The following is a 24,992-nucleotide window of genomic DNA, read 5'->3' as shown; positions in this document are numbered from 1 at the left end:
CAAACGGAGTTAGTTATGGTCCTATGCTAATAATAATGCTGTGTTGGAAGAAGTGAACATGGCGTACATCGACTTGTTAACGGCTAGATATAACAACAAAAAAGTATAGTACAGGATCTAACAAATGTACAAGGACCGACGGGCCTCTACTAATATTTTTTTTCTGGTAGTTTCGGTATTTGACAATAAACCTTTCATACGAAGCATCATTTTGTGTGTATGGAGATCGGGTACCGACATATGCATATTCGATTTTCTGGCGATGCTCAGTTTCGACAGTTGGCCTCAGTCAGACGCTGGCCTAAAAGCGTTCTATAATAGTAGCTCCTTCACTTGAAACTAGGCACAATTAATATATATATATATAATAATCCGTTAATATGTTGCGCATATACAGAGCTCACTTCGGGTTGTGCAACAACAGGTTGTGCTTGAAATCTAAATTGTATTGGGAATTTGTTCTTTCTTGTCTCGTGTTTGCGCCGAACGAGCGATTCTCGGAAAGCGTATCGCTCCCTTGCGTTCGGCAGAAATCTTGCCATTTATGAAACCGTTTACTATAACTATCGGGCGAAAGTATATTTGCCTATGATGACATCAGGTGAACTGAACATGGCAAACAAAGTCCAACATAGTGTAGACCCTAATTTTCAATAGCTACAATGTACTTGCGATACATTTACGATATATCTGCTTTTGATTTCAACTCTACTTCGTCTCGGGAGCTCTATTCTACTTCTATTCAAGCTGGCTAAATGTTTCATCGCAGAATTCAAAGTATCGATTCCTTGTAACACCATTACAGAATCACTATTGTCGTTGTTCCTTATCTGAAAAATACTGAAACACTACAATGACATGCAGCAAAAGCGTTTGTGAAGTATCCGCAGGGAAGGTTTTCTGTCAACGAAAACGAACAGCGCGAGATAAAAAAAGTCATAATTCTAGAAACTGCAGTAATTATTATAGCTGCCCTATACCTATTCCTACAGGCAACATCCGGTGAGTCCATGAAGTAGAACCTAAAATACGTGATTCCCCGACGAAAGGTTTTTGTTCGACTAATAAAAGCCAAAGGTGCCAATTTTTCCAACAGCAATTTTGCATGGTGTTACAAAAATGCAGGAACACGCAAGACAACATTTCGCCGTGTATGTAACAGATTTAAGCCGAAGTTGCTTTTACATCACGTTACAAATTCAAACAATTCGAAGTTACATTTACCATACGCGGAACGAATACGTACTTCGCGATCTATACCGTCCCGTCTGATTGAGATGACTTCTTGTTGTTAGAAAGCATCTTCGCTCTGAAGTATGTTGTTCTGAAGGTTAAAGTACTGCAGTTCATGTGTTCCCAAACAGTGCTGGATTTAATTTAAATCATGAATAATTTCGTTATCTTCTCCTAGATATATTTTAAAAGAGAACGAGAGACAGCGGTTCATTAGTTCAGGTAGTAATAATAATAATATCATATTGCTACATGCGGATAGATCATTATGTATAGCTTTTGCAGTCATTCTACCACTAGATTTAAGCGTATGTCAATAAACAACTTTATTGAATAATTTCCACCGATCAAGATGATCATTGTACGGTAAACTGTACGTCGGATGAATTCACACGCGCAACGTCTCGGATCCGATTCTCAGGCTACTGTAAATTTTTTATTTTTTGGTATACTAAGCATATGGGCTAAACACGGATATGGGTGCGAAAACAAATGGTAGAAAAAGTAATAATGTCAGTATATAACACGATAAGCGTAATGACCGATGATGAAGTTAACGTTAGGATCACTGTTGCCTGTAGAACAGCGCCTTGTGGCTAGGTAGCCCTCATTTAAGGTCATAGATATTTTCGTCCTTTATTTAGTCTGCTTGTTAAAATGCTCTGATATATCATTGACACAACCGATGACCAAGTTCAATAGATTCCATGTTTTCAAAGAGGACATGTAAATTCATTCAAATTGCCCATTCTTGTTCTATACGTATCGTTCTTTCGAACATTTACAGATACGTTAAGTCCAGCCCAGTCCGTGGTTGATTTTTATCCTTTTTTAGGATGCCCGCCCAGGAACTGTCATCGTATAAAGCAATAATCGATAAGACATACAAGCTAAACAATTACTTTCGCATTTAATCCTCACTCCTGACCTTCGATCGTATGCTGCATTATTGAAACGTTTAGTAACAAATGTACCTGAGACAATCATGAACAATGCCCAATTCCGTTTCGTTGTCACACAATCTGATACGGGCAACTATAGTTCAGTGTCAGATATTAGCAAAGGCAATTATATAATAATATAAATAAATTATATGGTCAAATATAATATGATAATATATGACGATAATGTACAAGAAAATGCGTTCGGTGTACGCCTCTTTCAGTGAATCGAGTCGAAAAAGGATTGTTGAGGATAAAAAAGTGCGTTGTCGATGGATTACATAGATCTGCCCATCATTATTTCCAATTGAATGCGTACACGGCAGGTATGTATCTACTAGATTGTAGTAATGAAAAAAAAAATATTTGCTTTTCCTTTACAAATCGCCAGATAGATTATTCTAATTAACAAGTTCCGACTTTGCAAGCTACTTTAGGCAGTCTGAAGGGTCTGATCGTAACCGTTTACAAAGGAACAGGTGCCATATGTATTGGTAGCACAGCACGATAATTTATCCGGCACCACACTGAAATAGTGGTATCTCTTTGTTGTGCCCAGCGACATCTTGCGCCAAATGATGCTTACTATAAGATAATAATTTTTCAGCACTGTCGCGTTCACTGTTAGAAGTAATCAATCAGCTTCCGTATCAACTAAGGATTCAATGCACGCACGTTTCCCATTAAGGACTAGTTCTGCGATAAGCACTTATTTTGTTAGCCGTGACTATGGGTCTCAGCGTTCATCAAGCGAGAAATTTCTGAGTGTTTGCCTGTACCGCAAAAGTTTTTAACAAAAAAAAAAAAAAAAAAAAAAAGCGGGTCAAGCATAGGTATATAACACTGTGGCAGATCTGGGTGTTTTGTGTGTTGGTATGTGGGTTCAATAAACGACAGTGTCCCTAGTTACCCTCGTCAGTTTTCAGGTTACTGAAAAGGCGATTGTCGTTGACATCCGCATCGCATTAGTAGATGCAGCTCCGCCTGAGCTTCTCCTGAAATGTAGAAAAAAACACGAGAGAAATCCTTGCTTCTTTATAGTCGTTGTCATCACTAAATACTTACCTCAGCACCAACTACTTTAACCCTCCGGCGTGTTCTTGGGTTACATAATCTGAAATTGAATGAACCCACTACATCGCTCAGAACGAACGTTGCCGCCGTTATCAAAATTCGCGTCACCAGCCGCAGCGCCAGCATCCGTCTGCTACCACAAAATGCCGAGGATTAACAGTCGCTACTAGCGCCGGCGCCACGATCGCCTTCAGCTCTACGACGACGAAGTGATACACGACTGGCTTTATGTTGTGTTTAGATGTCTGAACGTTAGGCATTTCTCAATAAATTTTCAATACATCAATACGTCTTCTTATAGTTGTTGTTGTTCTGCGATTCGTCGCCGTCGTTAAATGAATGGGGAAGCAAATGCCGTTGTACACCATATGATATGCAGATAGAGAGAAGGAGATTTGGTGTTTATACGTAGGCGAATAGAAACGATACGGATATGTAAAAGACATCCTGGCTACCCCCAAAAATGCTAGGAATAGATAAACACTTACTAGTCGCTACGAGCAAGATTGAGAAACATCTATTTTACTCCTAGTTTTTGACGTCTGCGTGTAGGTGTATATGCATGAATGATGCTGGACCTTTGGATGGGGCTGTTGGTTTTGTTGACAGATGGCGTGGTAGCGTATTTACCGGTCTTACGATGAACTGAACGACCGTTCGATACTGGACGCGAAAAGTAAACCCCTTGAACAAATGTTAATTATGTCAGCCACCTCTCAATAGAGGGCAAGCTCTAATGGGATAAAGATGTACATTATTTATGCAGCAATCGGAAGCTGTTCAAGAAATATGGGAAAAAGTATAATTAAGGAAATTGAACATGTGGTGCTTTGACGCAGATGTCGGAGACAACAGTGTACGGTGAATATGGGCTGTTTTATTGTCATCTAACATCACGGTTAAACGAACGCGTGCTAGCTTATGCGCGGTAACATGACTAAAAATGGAATTTAGAAAAAACTAAGAGAACAGGCGAATTTTAACGGAGAACTGGCACCTCAGCGTTACATTTGCTTCCTTAGGTAGATTCTGTTAACAGGTTTGTAATATATTATCGGACGGAGTATAAGGTGGTATAACCCTAACGTTGCATTTTACCAAAGTACAGCGTACATGAATTGTTACTGCAACCGTGTGCCTATATCCACCTTAACCTTGTCGTTCAAGCTGGACTATTATTTTTGTAAATGTTTGTAGTCACACCACATAAAGCGACCATTCATTTTCCGAGCTCTCATATTCCAAAGTGGTAAGCAGCTGCGTATAGGAGAAATAATGTTCTATGTATGGGTATACTTAACGTAATATAGACGAGCGTGATCGCGTATCACCCGACCGACACAATGAGTTCGATTGATCCAGCAAATTTACGATGTTGGTATCCGCTCCATTATTTGTCAGTGGAGAGTGCTTTATTGGATGCGTGAGTAAATTGTTTTCAGGAAGGCAGATCTTATATGCGCGTACAAACCACAGAAAAATAGTCAGGCATCCAGTAGAGATATTATAGTGATTTAATTTGCCAACACTGACTATTGGTGACGTCTATAATCAGTTCTGGGCTGGCCCGATGCCCAACTTTGGTAGGTTCAGTCCAGCTATGGATACGTTACGTTATTTAGCACCAAAACGTAGTGATTGTCATGAAATTTGCAGTATCAAAATGAAGCGAAATCTAGAAAGATGTTACCTGTCATTGAAAATGTGTTAACGGTAAGGTAGTTTGACCGTAAATACTGACGGATATGTATAGCCCAAATAATTTAACAAAAACAGAATGGCGATTCCCACACGAGTGAATACCATTAATTGTATCTGAAGCATACATTTTTTACCATATAGACCAATATTTAATGCCTATACAAACATGACGAAAATTCAAAAAATTTTTTACTAAAATAAACACACATCCATATCAATGAAGTATGATGATAGATTCGTATTTCTTTTGCTGGCTTCACCTGCCTTCCGTCAGGAAAATTTGCAATAAATTATTGTGTTCTCTAGGCATCCAGTAAAGTCTGTATTGTGTAGTACTTTTTCCTTTGTCTTGATGCGAACTTGAATGTCTAGGAATGCCATACAAAATAGCCAGATGTCGGTCTCGAGGTAGCTAATTTGCAGAACAAGCACGCTTCATAGGCTATTCAAAGGCCTTGATGAACATTTGGCAAGCTTGCTGCATCTATGAGGATGTCGATTGTCACATAGACCGTTGACTCTGGACCACAATAATGTATTCTTCTGAATAGGACAATCTACAGTGGGGAAGTGGTTAATTTCTTCAGGAAATTTAACAATAATAATAATGGTCCTAGCAGCAAGGAATAGCCTGTATTCGTATAAAATTAGCCCTCTGATATCTGACAGAACTGCAACGAAAAGACGGCGTTAAATTATGTAGTGGCCAGATGCAGAAGATATAAATATAGAAAACAGCAAGTTACGTTAACAATGTTTTATTGGCTTAGTAACTGGAACTTTACCGGAGTAACGCTTCTGTGTACTAAAGGAGGAATTCATAGTTCTCTCACTTTCAGATCTCAATACTGCCTCGGACGATGCAAGTTATTAAAGGGTAAGTTTAAGTTCAGATTTTTCACTTTAACAGTAATTATCGTGAGGACATAAATATCTAGCTGTACGTGAACTATATCTTTTTCTTACATAAAAGGTAGATTTGGCGATCTGTACTATTCTTCTAGAGAAGCAATCGTACTCAACCTCGCATAGCTGCTACTCCTATGCAGCTGATATCGTCTAACGAATTTTCTACAGCTACCTTAGAATTATCTTCAACAGACTTAGCGTTCAGCTGCCGCTTAAGAAGATACACTTCAGTTATCTTTGGTAAACGTGTATTCACAGCAACAAGTCTGTACCAGTCAGGCAGGCCAGTTGTTTTTCTCAAAATTCCGAATAATATGCTCAATACCATTCACCGTAAGATTAACAAACGAGATGGACTCTTTAATCACTCAGTCTTCAATCACGCTCGACAACATTCAGATCTACATACATGACCATCGAGTTAGTGTTGTTCTTCTTCTCATAAGAATAAGGACTTTGTAACGCTAAACCCAGCTAGAACGGCCAATACTGATAATGAAGTAGCGATTCTCATCAGTCCTGTTGTTCCCACGGTCCTGAGTGCACGAATTGCCATAGGCCTGCATCTAATAGGGAATAATTATTAATGCAATATTTGTCGATGTTTTTCCAACTGAATTTGCTGACGCGTTGAAGTTAACAACCTTATCAAACGATCATACTTTTTTTTTGTTGCAGTCGTTGTGACTTGCCACCTCCAGATTCATTGGACAAGCTAATTTGAAGAGGCAAAGCTCTTTGTTCAACTCTAGGGAGTGGTGACTCTATTAGGAAACTTGAAAGTTTTCATTCTTTCGTTAAATCGGATCGTGATATTTCAACCTCTAAGGTAAATGACGGTCTGTCAGAACGCTGTGCTCTTCGAGTAGGGAACGTTCGCGCTTAAGTGTGTATACTTTTAAAGTTCATTAAATAGTCTCGGTCCGATCTCGAATTTGCCTGTTTCCACGTAGACGCAATATTATTATATCAGACATGAAAAAGATGTAGAATGTTAAGATGTCTTTCGGAGAAGTAAAACTGTTTCATCTAGATAATCCGGAGGATTTTTTCCAATTGAAATTCCAAATAACGTGCAAGGAAAGAGGGGTAGATCGGTTCCACAATTATAAACCGAGTACACAGATGGTCCTAAAGTTTAACAGCGAAAACCCACTATAGACGACTAGTTTTACCCGTGGCCTACTAAACTGGTTAATGGTACATTAGTAACCTCTAAAATATTTGCAAACATTGCAGAAAATGCTACCAAAGCTTGGCGCAACTCAGTGAGTACCTTCGACCCCTTTTTATAAGCGCTGCGGTTACCGACCCGGCTCGCCGCTGAATCTAAGCTATAAAAATGTTCGAAGCAAAGAATATTAACGAGTGTTTTCTAGTAAACTGCGGTAGTTTAGATGCCCTATAATGAACGAACGATTTGTGTCTGTTGCACGTTGCAAGTTTCTCGAGTGTGATAAATACATCACAATTTATAGGAGTGCCACCTTACCCTGTTAGTGCTCATAGACCAGAATTTTCTACGATTCATAAGGGGTTCCGGGAACCTTAAAATTGGCCTACAATTAGAGTGAATACATTATGCTATAACGATGTTTCTTGGCTTTAAGATGTCAAAATCGTCTTTAATACGTCGCCGAATGTGTTATTCTCCATTTAGGCATGACAAAGCTACAGTCTTGCAGGACCAGCTCTGCAAAATAGGGTCTCTGTTCTGACACTCGATTAAACACTCATATACTTTGAACATAATGTGGTCAAGCTCGCAAATTTTTGGAGCGACCCAGATTTTCAGACGCTTCAGGATAGCAAGCCCGAAATTATATAGGATACATTCAATGACAGATGCAACGCTTACTGTTATTTGTATTATTTTTTTTTTTCTGTATATTGTTAGATTTAGCTAAACTAGCAGTCATTGCGAACAATTTTAAGTGAATTTGTCTATTGCGTAGCAGCGAAACGTAAATTTGACGCCGCCGCATCATCATCATCATCATCATCATTTCGTGTATTTTAGATTAATACGATAACGAGTTGTTGTGACGACAATGACCGTTTTCATCCAATCCGTAAGCGCTTTGACCCTATTACCTAATCAGTAAAAATATTGTCGTACCACCGGATAGGTTTGCTGTAAGATTACTGAGGTCTGATTTCTCACCAGACACTTGATCATATTATAGAAAAGTAAATTGTAATACTTTATTTTAAAAACTGATTTCAATATTTCATCAATTGGCCTGTAATATCAAATTAAAAAGCAGAGTTTGAGAGAGAGCACAGATACTGATACAGGTATGACGTTTTTTTTTAGTACTTCCGTTTCAAAAGCACAAATCGCCCTTGTCATATTTGATATCATACAGCCAGCATAATACGCAGATAACATATATATATGCTGACAACAGCCGAAAGAAGCGATAATAGTTTTGATAATCTTTGGGAGATGGTCTTGACACGGCGAGAAGGTTTTGTCGCAAAAAACTCTACTAGAAAAAGTAATTTTTTTTTTTAATTTATGACGCGAGCTGCATTCGCTGACAGATAGCGCTGTTGCAGCCGGAGTGGGTATCGTGTCATTTTTCGTGGCAGGTCGATATCTGTTTAACCGAATCAATGCGCCCGTTACCATGTCTGCCACTTATCCACGAGCCTACTCACAGAACGGTCGTATACTGACTGACGTTTTTATTTAGTCTGCATAGATTGCCTATGGTTATCTCCTGTTGAGCTCTAAACTTTAACCCGTTCAAAACGAAGATAATGTCAAAGAAAGAACGTTTTTTTTTTTAAGGTATAGCATGGAGGGCTCGCCCTCCACTGAAAAAGAAGGAAGAACTTGTCGGCACAGATCAATTTTTGTCCGTTTCGATTCGGCTGGTTAGTTATAGGTATATAGAGCATTCATATGAACTTGGCCTGGGCACTTTGACATATTTCTATACGTCATTTTCAATCGGTTAACTTGGCGGAGACGCTAGGCAAAAGAAGCAGAATCACCCATATGCCATTGCCATTTATTTATAGCGTGGTTCATGTATTCCTTCAAGTGAGTCTCACCATTACAGAAAAAATCTCTGTTCTCTGGCAAAATCATATAGTCTAAGTAAATATATTGTTTTGTCCACAAAGCACCAAGACATACCACAGATTAATTTACGGTCAATACACAATGTTCCATATAGTGCAGCAAGAGCGTTTTAGGTCAGAGTGACTTTTCAGAGTTGCTATCCACATTTAGCGGCTTTCATAACGCATAGCAAAGAACTTTTTTATTTCTATTAAATCGTTAGCCTTTTGGAAAATGTTTAAGTTACTTTCCTTGCTTAGTATTTTCGAAAAATTTACAATTGCTTTATGGAACGACAGACGTCGAGTAACAATAGCATCGGTCGCGTCAACCATCTTTAAGATGTACTAATATATGCCGTAGTTAAGGATGCGGTACTAAACTGAAATTATACGGGTGTCTTACCTACGGGAACAACAAAACAAATAAAAATAGTAATCGTCATCATCAGCACCGTAGGTAAGCATACACATAAGATTAGAATAATAACGCTGATGACGAGTCTGGCGCTGGTGCCGCCGCTTATGTTGACCCATATCGACAAGGGTCCGCACTGGGCGGCTACAATGTCGGTCGAGGAGCTGCGTAATCAAATCAACGGTAACTTAACGGGACTCCTCGTCTATCCCCGTGAACTACAACAAAAGGGTCGATCATTGCACAAAATCTGACGGTAACGCTGATGGAAATGATGGTTATAATCATAATAATCAAAAATACATTGGGAGATTATGGGAAATTTATGCCGGAGGCGTTCGTATATGATTCATATTATATGCCCATTCGCCGATAATTATTTATTGCAAGCATGGAAGACAATGACTTGTTCAAAATAATGCGTGCTGAACCGTATGAATAAATCATAAGGGTCAAATCTGTGCAAATTCGAAATAAATTTTAGTCATCATAACATACATCCCATAGTCGTTGTCGTATTGTCCCATAGTCCGTCTCACAGACAGAGAGAAATCTCAGTTTAAAATGTTTTGTTGTACATTGGGTCCACATTACAGCCCCTGGCTATACGATCAGAGCATAAGGTGTCAATCACTTTCGTTCGTTACTGATTGATTTTTAGTAAAGCCATTTAGTCACTCAGAATTAATACGTCCCGGAACTATTCTGCACGATGTACTGGTGGCTTTTCCATTGGCCACGCTGAGTGGAACGCACTCGTATCCGGCCCAATATCTTGTTGCATGCACAACAAAAGCCATACTCAGAGGGGTTAACTTGTCAAGTTTTGGGGGATGGTCGTAGTTGAAGAGTTCTACTACTACTCGGCTACCACATACGAAATGATTGATTCTGAAGGCTTGGGCAAACAGAGCAAAATTACTAGCGATACGTTGGGTTATTATTCAGCGTAGGCTGACAAGCTTGTTGTCTCAATATGAAAAATAGTTGCAAATGGTCATCTGCTGAGAGGAAAGATATAGAAACAATTCAGGCAACGTGTCATCCGCCGCTTCTCCACAAGCAGCTGTGCGATTCAGCTCAAGATCAGAAACATCCATTATGTGTTTTTGGATATTCTGGTAGCTTTACCTGGTAGGAGCTACTAGCAAGAGTGCCCCACTTTTGTCGCCCATGGATTTTTCTATACAGCTACGTTTTAAAAGAAAATTGATATAAACATGATAATAAGTAGTATGAATTTTTGTCACTTTAGCTGCGTATAAAAATAGGACTGAAAACGCCGAAGCTAAGGACCGCACGCAACCTACATTTCGGAGTTGTGACTATCGCATTTTTTAATAACACAGAGGGGTTGTAGTTTTAAGCATGGTTTAGCTGGCCATCCCTGTTTTGGTTTGTGTTACTGACATGAGCATACATTATCCGGGATATAGAGACGCGATAGAAACTTCTGCGCTTTTATGGCCATACTCTATCTTACTTGGTTCGCATTGTGCGGCAAGGAAGACGGAGATGGCGCCGGAGGCTCTGGGTCACTAATGGGCAGTAGGATTTTAAGGGAATTTTTTTGTTTCAACTGTACACAGCTGTCTCAGCTGCGACTCAGAAGTCTTTCTTACGGTTACATGGATAGGTAATCTATCTAATAAATAGTGTGAATTCATTTTGTTCTTTCGTATTCAGCAATGCGGTCGGACAGACGCTGGCAAGGCAACACAGAAGAATGACATCGAAAGAGAACGACGCACATAAATTTTGCTCTTTTGTTAGATCTCACACGATTCAGGACTAGGTAGAAGCACATTTAAAACTAGAGGTTATACTTATTTGAGATAACGGCGGTGGAGTTAGTAAAACCAGTTGGCATGGGAACGGCATGCGTTTAGGTATCCATACTAATTGTTAGATTTTTACCACCTCATGGTAAATACGTAAGCTTGTACATTTAATGCAGGTATCGTTAGTGTAAAAGGCATGACGTACATGCTTCAACGTTTGAAGCTTTATAGTCCTGCGTTAGCACAATTAAAATCCCATAAGGCAGCTGAAATATCTTTTGTGAGAATCAGCTTATATGAATATAAACTCGCTATCGTTTTACGTATAAATGTGGTACTATTATGCCGGTCGTTTCTCCTCTTTAAAGATCGTTAAAAGTATTTACGTTCTACCTTAGTCTTTTTCATCGGACACCCTACATGCAGCATGAGCATTGCCCGGATATTTGGTTTTTTCAATAGGAGGCACATCCCCTCGGATTACGATCTGTGCTTTATTGCTACATCTATTCTCAGTATTTAATCTTCAGGCAAAAGTTGAATATGGCTTTCTTTTACTTTAATCCTGAGAGAATTGAAAAGCGGATGATAGCGAGTGACTTTCGAAGTTCTAGCGGTTTGATAGAGCTATGTCTGACTTCGAGAACGTACGATGTTTATTCTGCAGGATACAGCCAAGAGTCCGAATTCCGAGTAGAGATATAATGGCACAATGTAGGATCTATCTCAGGGTATTCTTGGTACCCTCCAAATACACTTTTGTTGCGCAGACTCTAATATATTTAGATCAAAATAGTTTGATTGCAATTAGTAGGCCCTGCATATTTGTTAAGAACCAGTCGGGCTTTAAGCGCTTTGATCGAAGAACGCTTGGTCCTGACACGACCCGCAGAATACAGGTGAAACACATTTCCGTGCGTTTGACTCCAGGTTGTCCGATCGGCATGACCCTGGATCCGTCTTCACTACTGCCAGATCAGAATGAAAAGATGCGTAAACAACATATAGCCTTTCCTATAAAATTATGATTATACGAAGATCAGCAGGATCCCGACCTTTCTGGACATCGCAGCCCCACAAACAACGACGATTGATTTAGACCCATAGGTCCAACATGCCTAAGATGTGCGGACACCGTTAACTCACTCATCAACTGTGCGATTCTTTATATTTCATAATTATAACATCAAATATAATTATTTCAGTGTCCGGAGTGACCTGAATCGTATATTGAACTTTGCTAGACTAGTTGATTTCGGTTTATTCTTACCTGCTAAGGTTGAAAACGCTTTTCAAGGTTTATTTGTGTTATTATGGTCAGAAGTAATTGATAGATGCAAAATTTCACTGCATTCCAATGTATGATAGTACTAAAAATGCACCCTTTTCTGAAAGTCACGTCTGATATATTCGCTCATGGCGTGCCTATCATAATCTCTTGATTGATACAGCTTCAATTATGCCCGCACTACTTGTTTCGATGCAGACAAGCCCAGAAGATAATTTAATTCATTCATTTTTTCATCTATGAAAATAATCCGTCAGTACGAGCTCAATAGGATCTGCTAGTAGGTATGTTACGCGAAACTGCAACACCTTGAATAGAAAGAAATCCGGCCGCATATTAACAGTAGTCCCTATCACTCCCACAGTTTACCTAAAAAAAAAAAAGGATATTCTGATAAAATAGATCAAATTGTATCTAGAAATTTTTGTCGATGTTCGTAGGACGATACATTTATTTTTTTAATTTATTTTTAATTTATTGTTTATGTCCCTTGCATCTGTTTTAGATCTTCACAACTGTGAGTGAGGATCTCGCCAACGTTACTAATTATAATATGTTGACTTTACATACTTATAACACAGATGCTATTGGTCTATTGTAAGGCAATCTGCAACAATAGATATTGTTTACACTTATTTGTCATGGTTAGCTGGCCACTGGGTCTGCCGCTGTTGTTGTTGTTGTCCATCTAGAGAAGGCCCAGCATAGCCGTGTTCATGCGTGGAGAGAAACATTTTACACGTATACGCACGCACGTACGTACGTACGTACGTACGTACGTACAAGCGCCTGAAACATGTTTATCTACCATCCAGCAGACAGTAGCCATTATACGCACATGCTAATGGTAATGATAGTAACATGGCGTTCATTTTTTGCGAGAGATTGGTATTTGTCGAGGAAGCGGATCACTTTGATACAACATAGTACACAGCGATGTTCATTATATCCCCTCGCTAGAGAACAGGCCGTTATACACTTAGTAATAATCAGCTAAATTTGTCCACTTGCTAACAGCAGAAGTAATAACAGCCGCAAATCAGATTAAAGCAAATGAAGGTAACTACAAAAATAAGAAGGTTACAATACATGCCACCTGTGGCGTGCCATAGATTCAGAAATGTATGCAGATGCGTAATACATATGTTGGAACGGTATGTCGTGCAGAGCGGGCGCACATCAGACTAAAAATCGGGAGAAAATGAGGGATATCATAGTAAATATCGACGCATAATAACCAAATCGGCGCTACCTGACTGTGGTATATATATATATATATATATATATATATATATAGGATATTAAACGCGATTACTTTCGCATTTTGAAAACGGCTCAGATTAGAAACATCTTCGAAAGTTTAATTCACGCTACCACGCGTACTCTTTACGGCGTCAGAGTAATAATCTGCACCTATTTGTTCTGTTATTAACAGCTAGACACTATTATCGGAGTGCTTTGCGTGTGTGTCGGACCGTGTTTTTTTGAAACATTGTTTTTGTCCATGACGTGAAATTACGACATTGAAATTTTAGTTGAAAAACACCGAAGTATCGTGTAGGCAGTGTAGAAATACGGGAAGATTTCGCGTTCCCAAATGAAAAGTATTATACATTTGTCGTATTGCTACATCGTAATAAGTTAGTGTATCCATTCTATCACCGCTAAGTGCTACTTTTGCGTTTACCAGTCGAACGAGAAACGTCCAGAATTACTTTTTCCCGTTACATTTACCTTTCTGCATAAAACGTCTTATACAGATCCGTAGATTGTTAATACTAAATATGAGCCAAACGGTATGAAAAACAATATAAAGCCTATTGCCTTTCAATAAATTGGACAGTTGCTTTTGAAAGCTCTTTGGAGATTTGTTATATTGTTTTTATTCTTTGCTTAGATGAATACTTGCGGCCAGTGGACCCTACTAGGGTACCTTTTGCTGTCCCTTAATGAACACGATCGTTGGGCCACCGCTAGACAATAAATCGGGAATTGGAGACCTGAGAATAGTTTAATGCTAATTTAGACGACGGGGAAATGAACACGTTGTACGACAAAAAAGTATAGACAAGAAAAAAAAACAGCAGAGATCCAGGTTTATCAAAAACATGTGTAAGGTTATGTTGAATTGAGTGCTCTCCATCCTAACGATTATTATGAGCATGATGACTAAAAAAAAATCAAACAAAAATACTCAAGACATTCAGCACGAGCATTTAACGTGCTCGACTGTGACGCACCGTACGCTTGTCATGTGCGTTCACAGGCAAAACGTGGTTTTTCGAATAGCACCTTCTGTTGTTTCGCTGAATAGACACTCCATTAGATTGGCCGCGAATCGGTGTTGAATTGGAAAATTATACCTTTTAAGGGGAAGTTCATGGGTGAAAAGTCTGTTGGCACCATAGCAAACAACGAAAGTAACTGATTGGCGGCTACATCTCAAGATCGTATACGCGCTTGTTCTTCTTATTTCTGGTGATTTCGTGCCTCGATAATTTCTCGGTTCTTCGATATTCTTACTGCAATTATAGGTCAACGAAAAAAAATTATGTACCAATTTTTATGAGAGTATAGTTCTTTAGTTTAGAGATTGTATAATAGCTTGTATATGATAAGCACCACTTCTTCTATAAACTCCACATAGCGCTCCCGCCTATCTACTTGCTTTAATTATATACGAAGTATATCGATGAATAACTTATAGCTGCTTATGTTAATATTACATCAAGATCAAACGGGTAAGCGGACCAGAAGTGTATATAAAGTTCAATAAGCAGACGACATGGGTTCCGTACCGCTAATGTGACCGACTGACGCTTTGTTCGATTTGTTATTTGTATAACGAATATTCTAGTGAAGTCATAGGGTTCGGGTGCGTTCCGGTGGCTGGAGGAAACCAATTAAATAGTGGAATTGAGCAAGCGTTAGGGTAAACTTGGCTATAACCACATATTGGTAGCGTCTATTGACAAGTCCTACACAGCAACGCCATCCACGCTAGGCCGCATGCTGACCTTCTACTCTCGCTACAACAGGCGTGCAGTACAAGAAAAAGAGAAAATAGTTTTGTTTAAAATAAAGGGCTTTTTCGAGTCCGTATCTAATAAACTGCGATACCAATTCTCTCTAGCGTTCGACGTCGTGAACAGAACGATAATTTACATAGATGTTTCGCTTGCTTGAATGCTTTATTTTTGCGTTGGTCGGCTAATCTCCAGCGCGCGACAAACACGCTAATTCCATAAATTAGATGAATTTAGCTTCTTAAATCAGGTAGACAACAAAAGTAGTTCTTTATTTTCACACAAACTTTCACAAACAAGTTAAAAGTGAAGTAGGCTTCTAATTTAGGATTTTTCTAAAAATTGAAAAAGCTACATTTTCGTAACTAGAAAGCGCGGAACGCTCTACAAATTCGCATAAACGCTTTTCGTCATTTTTACTATATACAGCTATACAGTGCTCAGTCGACCTGCTGCAGGAGATTTATCAAACCTTTAAATATTGAAGTTTTTTACCCAGAGACTCTTAAATCTGGCGGAAACGTTGCAAAATCACGTTGAACGTTCAGAGAATATGAACCATATTTTCCTATTTTTTTCCTAAATAGCGTAACGAGATGGTTTACGGAGGGCCACAATGACTATCTAAATTCTTATAGAACATTTTAGATTTGAACGTTCCTGTTCAGCATCTAGGTAAAGCCCACTAATTCAAATTTTCGACGCGTCGGTGAGAGAAAGATCACAAACGTAGCTTTACATGATTCACTTTCGAATCATGTAAAACATTAAGAGTGATTTTGGCTTCATGTCACACCCTAATATATAAATTTCCTTTATTGCCACGCAATTTCAGCCCCATAGCTTTGCTCGTTCCGAGAACAATCTACGAGTTAGAGAGGTTCAATGCCTTTCTCTCGTAGCAGGTTAGGAACTGGTGAAAACTGAAGACGATTGCAAATTGCGTGTAAGGCATTGACTATGTACATATAGAAAATGATTTTTACAAGGTTAGATGCATTAAGCATGCTCGGTAACGCTTATCTTGATGGTTATTAGTGGCATAATGTAGTAGAATCTATCTTACTCCTCTCTGACAGCTGGACAGAAGCTCTGAAGTTAAGATTTACGAATTAAAGTGAAACACACGTATACTTTTGTACCGTACGAACTACCAAGAGGTTCTGCATTGCCAGTTTAACGATTGATTACCACTGAGCACAATAGACAAATGGGACAAAAACGAAGTTATCAGAACACGTACGTCGTAGGAAGCGGGAGCTACACTTACAGACCTAGCATTAATCTTACTGCATTTGTTCTGCCGTCAGATAGAAATAGGGTCGATCATTTGATAATCGTTACCCTTCGTTTCGGTCGACTTAAGTATTCAGAATGGTCTAGATCGCGACGAATCGTACCGAATTATCATTATGGTTTAGAAGCGCATTATCTGACATCCACTAAAAAGGATTACTACAAAAATAAAAACTACCTTGACCTTCAAAAGGCCCACTAGTTCAATCAACCAGGAAGTGCTCACATCACGTTAGATAAATAAGTTTTTGTATAGGTCTTAAGTCTGTGAGCTACTTCATACGAGTATTCAAAAAAAAAAAACACTCAATACACATATCAGACTATTTACATACATACAGAAGCACCCGTGCTGTTCATCTTGAGCTTGTTCTGACGTTCATTTCATTTACGACAAAGTTAGACTAGATAAACCTATCGACCGAAAGCCAATGTAACATTAGTTTTTTTTTGTGCAATCTTTTACAATCACTATCATATAATAATTCTTCATTTACAAAACGATCGAGGTTATATTAAACGATTTGTATTTATCTCAGGTGTGGCATTGACGCTCAAGTGTACTTGAGGTAATGTACTCTGTTCCTATTTTTGTGTTCAATTTTTGAAATTGGGCCGCTAACTCTCTTAGCTCCTAAGAAGATTTGATATATATATGTACAACCATGCGTCGTGCTTGGTCACTAGAGCCGCTGTTCCTCGCTCGCTGTCACAGCAAAAGCGTTCGATGTATGGGTCGCTATGCGCGTGCTAGACCTCTAGAAGCTGCGATTACTACACGACTTCGCAGGTCGCCGTTACAATTCCTTCGGTTCCGCTTACTGTGTTACCGCTTGCACTATTGATTACAGTTACAAAAGCAAGCGAATGGGGATAAACGCTTTCTAGTGTAAGTGTTCATGGATAGGAGCACTTCAAGGATGCTCACCATTTCGAAAACAGCGATGGTTGCTCATTTTCTACGAACAACGCTCAGGCTATTTACAGTTTCGCTTAGGCCGCTTCGCTGAAGGTGATGACTAGTTAGTGTGAGGGCCAATGGCGTCCTATGTTAAGTTGTTACAGTTCTGGCGTGGGGTTTAATTTGGGCTGAGGGCCGGGGGATTTTTTTGTATAAAAAATTTATTTAACTCCTTATCCCACTTGGTATGGTAGTGGCACTTATCGAAAGCGTGGACTAAGAGTACCTACCTACTTCCTCGTATGAAACAATGCTTGCATGATAGTGGTAGCGGCCGTAACCATAACAACGAGGCGCCGGAAATGTGGGGGCCGTAACCATTACAGCAAATGTTGCGTCTTGCGCGTTTTTTCGTCAGGCATCGGGGGTCCATATGCCACTGATATAACTGATCGGATGACCAACAACCGATAAAAATGACATCGCACATAGCACGCCATGTCGGGGCTGATAGTCCGCAATGTAAGCCAGCTGTTCTCAGATTTTGGCTGCGAACTGAAGTGGACGCAGTGATGCCATAAACCCACCTTTTTAAAGACCCCTTTAGTAATAACTCATAGTTCAGATCTGGCTGAAAAAGCTGAACCAGCCGCGGTGAAAGCCTACTCGCTTGATGGTAGTAGTTCCCTCGAAGATGCCGTATCCGACGCTCCAGCGCTGAATGTGACCGATTAATACAGGGACGGCCATCTAATCAGCAGCGACTTTAAAAAAACTCCAATAAAAAACGACCTGACTATTTACATAAATACCGATTCATTATAAACATCGTTGAAGATTGAATATTCTACTTAGATACAATATCACTAAGGTGTATTCTTTGGCTTTCCTCACGGCATCCGCTCATCCGCTTTACCCAGTTCTTGGCCACGTTTTCGCATGTCGAAGCAAATATTAGCCAACAATCCCGCAAAAAAGCCTACCTTAATTATGTTGCACTTAACTACAGTCTTAAATGTGTCAATTTTACGGTAAGGAAAGGTATAATAAATGTAATCAGTTGTTCTTGTTAGCGGCATTTTGACAAGGTTTTTATACGTACGACACGTTCACTGACTTGCGTTGCTACGGAGTGGCCGAGAATCTGCTTGGCTACTTAATACTATTTCACCAAGTTTTTGGCCACTTTTCTGCATATGATCAACCTGTTCCTTAAGCTTATTCACCATCTGTGAGTTGTCGGAAACCGAGAATCTTTCGACCAGTCACATGAGAAATTTATATTCTAAAAAAAAAAAAAACACTATCCGGTGCGATATGCAGAAGTACCATTAACTTTTTTTTTCTATCAAACTAAATTCTGTTCGCTGCCGGCGGATAATCTCAGGCATTCTGCCACCTCAAATCGTTGAAGGAAATTTTCAATAACTATGGTTTTAGTGGGATCGTCCACTCCTCCATATAGCTAATAATAAAATAGTCGCGTTATTAAAGAGAGCGCCTAACCTAAAGTTACATCACGTAGCCTACAGATTATGTAACATAACATGAGCGTAAACTTTTTTTTCCCGATAAATCGCGTCTGACTAAACTGGCCATCTTGCGCTATACCTGCATCGATTTTTGTTGTATCTGGCACTCCAATTGAATCACGCGAACCAGACCGACTCCGAAACACGAGACGAAGGCAACATCGCGTCAAGAACAAGATCATAGGGCGCGAAATTAGCCCCCAAATCGTTCAGGCGCATAGATATGCACTCTGATTCTTAGCATCGTTACATGGTATGATCACACGGGAAATTCAGATATTGTCATTTCAAATCTGACTTGCTATGGCCAGGTTGATACATGCATCACGAAGATCAATAAACTACAGATGACTATGTACGTCCTCAGCGTGTCAGTAGAACAAGGTGGGATTAAGCACATGATTTTCCACTATACAGTATCACATGTTTAGCGACAAGGTCCGGCGGCTCACAGACCCCACAGTGCAGCACGACTAAAGAACAGAAAGCATGATAAGGTCAAAAGTATTATGAGTCGCTGGCACGACCCTCTTCGGAAACGTGAGGGTCAATAAAAAGAAGCTAGGATGCGAAGAATGGCAGTTATTCAAAGGTCTCATGCGGACTCGAAAGCAAAAGTGGTGTAGTCGCTATTTTGCCAGTTCAATTACCCTCCAAATTTCCAAGTTATAGGGTAAGTAAGGATTAGCGGGTGGTCGACCTTTGCCTTGCGGATTCCCCAACACACCGAGAGATTAGTTCATCTTAACCTTAAAAGTAATCCCACATTAGGACCCTAGTATCGACTATTCGGGAATACGAGTCTGCATTCAGCGGGCGATCGATGAAAGGGCTTCCCAAATCCTTCAAAAAAGATCACTAACGCAATCACTATTCAATCGCTGCGTTAACTATCGAGGCGTCAAAGCCGCCGTTGCCCCTGTTTAACGCTTGCTCTACTGTCATGACCTTTCACTTCCATTGCCTAAAGCCGTGAGAATGGTCGATATAATGACCTGTGACCGTCGAATGATATCGTATTATCATTAGCGTTGAAAAGGTCACACTAGCTTTCAATTACATAAGGAAAACAAAGGCGGAGCTAATTCGAGAAATTTTCGCACAGGGCGCAGTTTGAAGGTATCAGCGAAAGCATATCGCTCGCTATACGGTAGGGATAATTGTAGAGTACATTTGGATATTACGATCTGACTTCTGATAATACGAAATATATTGATCGTATTCCGTTTATCACATAATAATAATCATTGTATAGTAAATCACGTATCTGTCTATAAAAGCCTTGTACGTGCTGTAGTATAAAAATTCAATTATTTTGTTCTTCCTTTACTAAAGCAATCTGAAAAGCTTTTATTTTATGTTATCATATATCAAATGGAAGAAAAGTTATTTTGCCATTTATTGCCTAACAAGAAGCGCAGAATTTTACTCGAATTCCAATAACTTTATCTGTTATTATATACTGTCACTGTATTTATTACTTTTCGCTAGGAACTTTCAAAGTTTTCCAAGTATTCAAAATTTCGTCCAGCTGGGTTTAGGGCCCTCTTCACTGTCAAATGCACGAAAGAACGATACTATGTTTTACGTCGTTAAGAGTTAAGAGTTTTACGTCGAGTATTGTCGCTAAGCATTCACAGCAGACAGCTGGCTCCCAGCACGAAACGAAGTATATCGACAGTTGGATTCAAACCTACATCGCCATGTACCTCTCAACTTCAGCAGGTACGGGTAATACCAACCACGCCATCATTATGTCTAGAGATCTCTAGAAGAGAATGTAAAATAACCCCCTACTTAAGCTCATCCGAAGCGATTTTTTACCTCTTTTCCATGTGTGGTTAAGAATGCAGCGAAAAATGATTCTACCTCGTCGGTCGGGCCTTTTCTGGGCCCCCGTTTTGCGCCCCACAGATATTTTCGTGTGCAGCGGATGGGCGTGTACCATCTATCCAATCTCCTCAAATGCAAACAGTTTTTGGCGATAGAGGTTTGGGTCAACATTGGGCCTAGTTCCAATGTGTATGTCGAGTCATATGATTGCACTTTTTTCCGTGCATCATTGACGAATCGTTTGTCGGTCATCTATGAAAATGTTTTTGATTAGCCCGCACCAACCTCTGGTGAGTGGCCAGGGAGGAATGCATTCTCGAATTCAATGGTTTCATTCTAGAATTTCGCAGTCCAATTTTTTGTCCAATTTTGTATAAATTCTATTTTTCGTTGCTGTGGCAGATTTTTGATTTCGGGGCAAAAGGCGCGTAGTTTTTGCTAACGTGCATTACGGTGCTAAATCGGTAGGGTCATAATTGCTGTTAAGAAGCTAGACCCGAACACGGTAGTTAGCAGCGTTAACGCTCAGAAGGCAGAGACATGTTATCTCTAGGGGCGAACTTTCGAAGAACTTCGTGAGCACCACTAATTTTTCCGAATCCGTCGCAGTGGTGCTTCTGTCCATCCGGCTATCTAACTGAATACGCCAGATTTTCTCTGTACTGAGTAGTATCACCATCGCAGCACGGTCATTGGCACGACAATGGGCTACTACAATACCACGTGATTCGTTCGGCCGTAAAGCTGATAGCAGATTATGGCTAGCTGAGAGCATGCGCCGCAAACAGGCGTCCATATACTTCGAGGTGCATTATTAGTCACGAGGTCACAATTGATTGAACCACGCACACAGACTCCGTCGTTCATCCAGCACAGTATCAAACCTCACTTCGCTATCGTTCTGAAGGTTTTTTTTTTTATTTTAGACCTGCACTCGCGTGGTTTTTGCCGACGATGCGGATACCCCTTTAGTGCCAGATCCTGGTTGGCAGTCGGCCTCTCCAAATTTTACCGCCCACCCACTCTGGCTGACGTCACACCCACTGGCAAATTTTCTTCTATACGTCACAATTAGTTTGCAAGATCTGCAAAATGAATCTGTGCAGCTTTTATCAGTATAATGTCGACCGAATCGCAATAACCTTGTCAATTTACTACATGCAGTGCAATTTAATGGGAAGACCGACAAAGTCAAAGGTTCGGTTTATCTGCGTGTACAAAAGCGCTAAATTACCACAAATGCTGTTTAGGCAATGGTCAACAGATGACGCCGACAGCATCTTAGCTAACCTGTATACACATAAATGGATATGAGGCTGTATTAAATCGAGCGAAAAAGCAGGCATGTTACATAGTATAGTAAATACTACATAGCTGTGGCGTTCATTTTTTTAACAAACAGCAAATTCTAGTGATGTAGCATCAAATTGATCCCCTAAAACACCTCCGTCCGCACCCCCTGAAAAATAAAGGCAGAATAGACGGCTGCAATAGTTACGCTGCCCTACTCATAAAGAGTCTACCCTTTATTTTTCTTGTCTCATTATTACTATATTGTTTAGAGTAACGCAGCGATCGTGCGTACCGATATTTTACCAGTAGGTCCTTAATAAATTTTATTTCACCCGTTTGCTCAGTGGCAACGAGTGGACGCGCCATTGGCCCATCAGGAGCTAAAACAATGGCTGGCCAAATATCAGCAACAATTAACAGCAAAAAGAACATATTCAGTCTACATTGATTTTCTCTTCAACATGCAAAATTTATTTCTAAAAATATTGAATTACTTTATTCCCGTTAAGCGCGTGATGAAGCCAATTAGATTGATCTAAACGTCTCGTGTTTTGTTTGGTTATGCCATTCAACTATGGAACAATCAGCGTACAGCCTATTTCGCTGAGTCGCGTCTATTTCATAGGACAGCTTAAAAACCTCATTGCTGTTAAATCGCATGTGTTACCTCAAAACCTAACTATTAATCGACCTGCGTCCTGCAAAGTGCAGCTGAAGTATCGACGACCCCGGCAAGACCTGGCAAAAAATATCGCGTATCAAAACCACAGTAACGTATCGTTTATAACGCTGCTGTAGGAAATTTTATTATTCCTATCTTCGTTATAGGTCTTGGACCTTCGTAGGCCTCGCGAAGCAACTACCGTGTGACCCCAAATCTTTCTATCAGAAGATGCCACCGACGCGACATTATACATTATAATTAATGGCTATGTGTCTCTTAATTTGTAGCTGGTAATCAGTGCCTAAAAAATACGCCGACAGCCAGAACATTAATCGTAACGTTTGTTATTAATGCTATAGTAATGACATAATACGGTAAGGCATGCACACACAACGTTGTAGACGCGCTTGACCCAAACGAACCCCGAGGATATATCGAAACATAACGTATATGCTGGTCAGTGGTGCTCTGCAATGACCGCTACCCCCATATTGCACTGTAACTATGCAATTCTCAATTGAATAATCAATTTATGCGCTGATATATCATTCTCGCACGATTACATACACTAGTATTTGAATATAAACATACATAGGTTAACTTTGTATGGTTATGATAGGACCCGTTTATCGCCATCTTTGTTATCGAGCATAAATGCTGATTGCGGTTATGAACTGCAATGCTATGTCAGGCCACGATTTACATCCGTTCATTCCGTAAGCAGCCGCCGTTTAACTACAATACATAAAATGTGATCAGAAACGTGGCCGGCACTACATTACGGGTGGTTGCTGACCCATCATTTTCGTGTCATCTGGCTTCTTTATTTCCGAATTTTTCATTATATATTTTAAAAGGTAACTGATCCGATAAGGAGCCAAACTGAAGGCAAACTACCTATCTAAATTAAATGCCGTTATCCAAAGCGGGGGTCTACCAGCCAATTTACGTTACCCATCTGCTTAATTTCAACTACTTTCAATCAGGCGATAATAGGCTGTAGCTTATCCTATATTTTGTCATTAGTGTCGATTTTACAGTATAGATCTATAGACGCATTAAAATGAAGAGGCATGTAGGAGTTGTGTTCTGTCACCTGTCTGAGGTTCATTCGTTTGACATACAAAAAAATAGTACCTTTTGTTTCGTGTGGAGATGGTTCATTTCATATTTTCTGTGTGTGTGTGTGTGTGTGTGTGTCTCGAGTAATCAATAGCAGTAAGGTCACATGTCACGGAACAGAGTTTGTTATAAGAGTACCCGACGAAAAAGTATTTCATATCATTTTTTGGCAATTTACGCCATTACGAGGTACGGGGATGTATTCGTTAACTTTTTTGCTGATTCCCGAAGTTACAAGTGTTAACCACATATACTTAGTTTTGAAACTCTTAGTCGCTGTGTCACATCTCTCTGTTACGAGAATCGTTGAAAAAACTTCTTAAGATTCATTTATTATATATATATATATATAAATTTAAAATATTTAATAACGGACTGTTTTCGTAAAATTGGCTTCGATGTATTGTATACAGATTTGACATCTTCGACAGTAATAATAGTAGTTAGCTTGGGGGACCAGAAAAGATCCAGACGGAACATAGTGATAAGGGTCCACACGACATCCCGCCTACGAGTACAATTCCATTTTTCATGGAATAAAAATGGCACCATCATATACTAAACAGCATCTATGTTAGCTACAGACGGCTCATTGAGTAAAGGGGCATTAACAGACATACTTATCGAATCATTTTACCTTTCAACTCTAATTAACAATACGACCAAGTTGAATTTCCGAGGAACGTTGGGGTGTAGCCGTGTCAAAGAGGGCACGCTTCATGTACTTCACATCAGTATTCCGTCTCATGAGATTCGCCTGCTTATTGGGTCATGAGTAAACGTTCTTTCATGATCAAGCTTTTATATACGACGTCAAGTCAAATGATAAGGTTTTGATAAGATTAGAATTGTTCATGTTGCACGTCATACATTCGAAAGGACAGTCACTCTCGTTAAAAGGATTTCGT

General features: G+C 39.7%; 2 long non-coding RNA genes across 2 annotated transcripts; one reads left to right on the top strand and one right to left on the bottom strand.

Annotated features, from left to right (window-relative positions):
- The first annotated feature begins 914 nt into the window (after window positions 1-914).
- LOC147753525 (uncharacterized) lies at window positions 915-3,604 on the top strand. Its single transcript, XR_015310956.1, has 3 exons — window positions 915-1,002; window positions 2,399-2,500; window positions 3,321-3,604. It is a non-coding gene; the product is annotated as an uncharacterized LOC147753525 (long non-coding RNA).
- A 10,660-nt stretch (window positions 3,605-14,264) lies between these two features.
- Window positions 14,265-24,992, bottom strand: LOC111260247 (uncharacterized). Its single transcript, XR_002680203.2, has 3 exons — window positions 24,722-24,992; window positions 14,658-14,939; window positions 14,265-14,417 (listed from the first exon to the last, which is right to left on the bottom strand). It is a non-coding gene; the product is annotated as an uncharacterized LOC111260247 (long non-coding RNA).

This window comes from Varroa jacobsoni, unplaced genomic scaffold (genome assembly GCF_002532875.2).
Source record: "Varroa jacobsoni isolate VJ856 unplaced genomic scaffold, vjacob_1.0 scaffold_415, whole genome shotgun sequence".
Classification (NCBI taxonomy): Eukaryota; Metazoa; Arthropoda; class Arachnida; order Mesostigmata; family Varroidae; genus Varroa; species Varroa jacobsoni.
The sequence above is the reverse complement of the archived record's forward strand: the minus strand, read 5'-3'. Positions and strand labels throughout refer to the sequence as shown.